Below are 3,923 nucleotides of genomic sequence, written 5' to 3' on the forward strand. Positions count from 1 at the left end.
ACAATAAAGCTTAAAATCAACACTGGAAGAAACCCAAGTAACTACATGAACACATGGAGATTAAACAACACACTCCTGAATGATGAATGGATCACAGGAGAAATTAAGAAAGAAATAAAAGTATTCCTGGAACTAAGTGAAAAGGAAAATACAATACAACAAAATCTCTGGGACATACTGAAAGCAGTCCATAGAGGCAAGTTTATAGCTCTAAGTGCCTTCATTAAAAAATCAGAAAGGGGGCTGGAGAGATGACTCGGTGGTTAAGAGTACTGACTGCTCTTGCAGAGGACCCAGGCTTCACCTACCTGGCAGCTACAAACTGTCCTTAACTCTAGTTCCAGGGGAATCTAAAGCCCTCTTCTGACTTCTGTGGCATTGCATGACATGGGTGCACTCATATATGTGCAGGGAATATACTCATACACATAAAATAAAAGTAATAAATAAATTTTTTTTAAATCAGAAAGAACATAAATAAATGACAACATTGCAAATCAAGACATTTGAAAAGCAACAACAAATGAAACCCAAACACAGTAGACAAGAAGAAATAACAAAAATCAGAGCAGAAATTAATGAAATAGAAAGAAAGAAAACAATACAAAGAATCAACGAATCCAGGAGCTAGTTCTTTGAAAAGACAAACAAAATTGACAGACCCCTAGTCCAGTTAACCAAAAGAAAGAAAGAACACCTTCAAATCAACAAAACCAGAGATGAAAGGGTAAACATCACAACAGACACCAAAAAGATCCAGAACATTATAAGGGAATACTTTAAAAACCTATATGCTACTAAATTTCAAAACCTAAAAGAAATGGACATGTACCTAAATGCATGGGAACCACCAACACTAAGCCAAGAAGAGATCAACAGCTTAAACAGGCCCAAAACACAAGGAAATTCAAACAGTAATACAAAACCTCCTGACAAAAAAATGCCCAGGACCAGACTGATTTACAGCAGAATTCTACCAGACATTTAAAGATGATCTACATCCAATACTACTTAATTTATTCAAAAAGATAGAAACAGAGGGAGAACTCCTGAATTCCTTCTGCTGTGAAGCCAGCATCACTCTAATACCAAAGTCATGTAAAGATAAAACCAAAAAAGAAATCTATAGATCCATATCCTTAATGAACATAGAAGCAAAAATTCTCAATAAAATACTTGCAAATCGCATACATACATATTAAAAAGATCATCCACCATGATCAAGTCAGCTTTATTCCAGAGATGCAGGGATGGTTCAATACATGTAAGTCAATTAACATCATAAATCATATAAATGGGCTCAAAGATAAGAACCACATGGTCATCTAGATAGATGCAGAGAAGGCTTTTGACAAAATTCAGCATGCATTTATGTTCAAACTCCTAGAGGGAACTGGAAGCATTCCCATTAAAATCAGGAACCAGACAATGCTGTTCACTATCTCCACCTCTTTTCAACATAGTGCTTGAAAATCTTGGAGGAGCAATAAGACAAGAGAAGGAAATTAAAGGAGTAATAATTTGAAAAGAGATCAAATTATCCCTTTTTGCAGACAATATGACATGCCAAAAATTCCACCAGAAAATGCCTCAAAATGATTAACACTTTCAGTAAAGTGGCAGGTTACAAAATCAATCTACAAAAGTCTGCAGCCTTCTTATCTACCAATAACAAGCAATCATACAAAGAGTACATGGAAACACTCCCTTTCACAATAGCTGCAAAATAAATAAATAAATAAATAAATACATAAATACATAAATAAATACATAAATAATCTCAGAATAAAGCTGACCAAAGACATTAAAGACTTCTATACTAAAATTTTTAAATCTTTATAGAAAGAGAGGGAGGAAGACATCAAAACATGGAAGGACCTCCCAGGCTCACAAATTGGAAGAACTAATATTGTGAAAATGACCATCCTACCAAAATCCATTTATAGATTCAAAGCAATGACAATCAAAATCCCCATGTCATCCTTCACAGAATTGGAAAAAAAAAAAAAAAAAAAAAAACAGTCTCAGATTCGTATGGAAGCACAAAAGACCTCAGATAACCAAAGCAATCCTGAGCACTAAGAGCAATGCTGGGGGGATTACTATACCAGATTTTAAACTGTATTATAGATCTATAGTCGTAAAAGCAACATGGTACTGGCACAAAAATAGACCATAGACCAGTGGAACAAAATTGAAGACCAAAATATGAGTACATGCAATTTCAGCCACTTAATAGTTGACAACCAGGCCAAGAATGTTCACTGGAGGAAAGACAGTATGTTCAGCAAATGGTGCTGCAAAACTTGATCTCCATCTATAGAAGAATGAAACTAAACCCCTATCTTTCACCTTGCACAAAAGTAAGCTCCAAATGGATCAAAGACCTCAATGTGAAGCCTGAAACTCTGAAACTGTTAGAAAAATACATTGGCAATAACGTACAAGATATAGGCATAGGAAAGGATTTTCTAAACTGGACATCAATTGCTCAGGAAACAAGGACAAGAATCAACAAATGAGACCTCATTAAGGTCAGCAATCAATAAGTGGGACCTCATTAAACTATACAGCTTCCGTACAGCAAAAGAAACAATAAAAAAGTGAAGATAAAACCCACAGAAAGGGAAAAAATCTTGACCAGTGACACATCTGACACAGGTTTAATATCCAGAATATATAATGAACTCAGAAAACAAAGACTCAAGAAAGGAAGTAACCCAATTAAAGGATGGATTAAGGATCTGAACAGAGTTCTCAAAGGAAGAATTAAAGATGGCTAAGAAGCATCTTAAAAGGTGTTCAACATTATTAGTAATTAGGGAAGTACAAATTAAAACCACTTTAAATTTCATTTTACCCCAGTCAGTCTGGCTAAGATCAAGAGAACAAATGATGCCAAATGTTGGAGAGGATGTGTGGAAAGGGGAACACTCATCCACTGCTGGTGGGGCTGCAAACTTGGACTTGCCCTATGGAAAGCAGTGTGGAGAACTTTTTAAAAGCTACAAATGAATCCACCATTTGACCAAATTATATCGTTCCTTGGCATATACCCAAAGAACTCATCCTATTGTAGAGACACTTGTATATCCATGTTTGTTGTTGGTATTTTCATAATAGCTAAGAGATGGAAGCAACCTAAGTGTCCCTCAATTAAAGAGTGGATCATGAAAATGTGGTTCATTTATATGATGGAGTTTTACTCAGCAGTAAAGAAAGATTAAATCATGAAATTTGCAGGTAAGTGGATGGAACTAGAAACTGTTATACTAAGTGAAATAACACACACTCAGAAAAAAAAATCAACGCATGTTCTCTCTCATATGTGGATCTAGAATCAAACCCTGATAAGTGAGTATGTATCCAGACATAACTACAGGAACCAGGATAATGGAAAGGAAACAGGGAGGTAAAGGAAAAGAAAGAACTTGAAAGAGAAGAACAGTAGGAAACAGGCCTTAATAAGGGAGATGTGGTTAAAAATTGGGTTAGTTTAAGGGAGGTGAAGGGAAGGGTATACAAGGAACCTAAGGGATAAAGGGAAAGAAATAGCTCAAAAGAGGTAGGCCCATAGAAGAGTATTATTAAGGGAGAAAGGGGAAAATGGGGGCACTTTGATTGGAGAAAACATGATGGAGGGTTTAGACAAAGTGAAAGATAAATAATGCCTAGCTAGTTTTAAAAACCAGAGGGAACCATATTAGTCCAACAACCTACTGACAAATTATACATAGCAGATCAAGAAATATATGCCTAGGCAAGGTTTATCTGAGAGCATTTTGTCTTTGCCCAAGCTCTATCTACATGGCATATGGTAATTAAAAGTACCACACTGGTGGAACTAACCTTCTTGGATGTTTAACAGACATACTTTGAGGCCTATACTAATTTGGTCAGAGGGACATAAAGGACACTTTTTG

The sequence above is a fragment of the Nannospalax galili genome, unplaced genomic scaffold (genome assembly GCF_000622305.1).
Source record: "Nannospalax galili isolate Female #2095 unplaced genomic scaffold, S.galili_v1.0 scaffold889, whole genome shotgun sequence".
Classification (NCBI taxonomy): Eukaryota; Metazoa; Chordata; class Mammalia; order Rodentia; family Spalacidae; genus Nannospalax; species Nannospalax galili.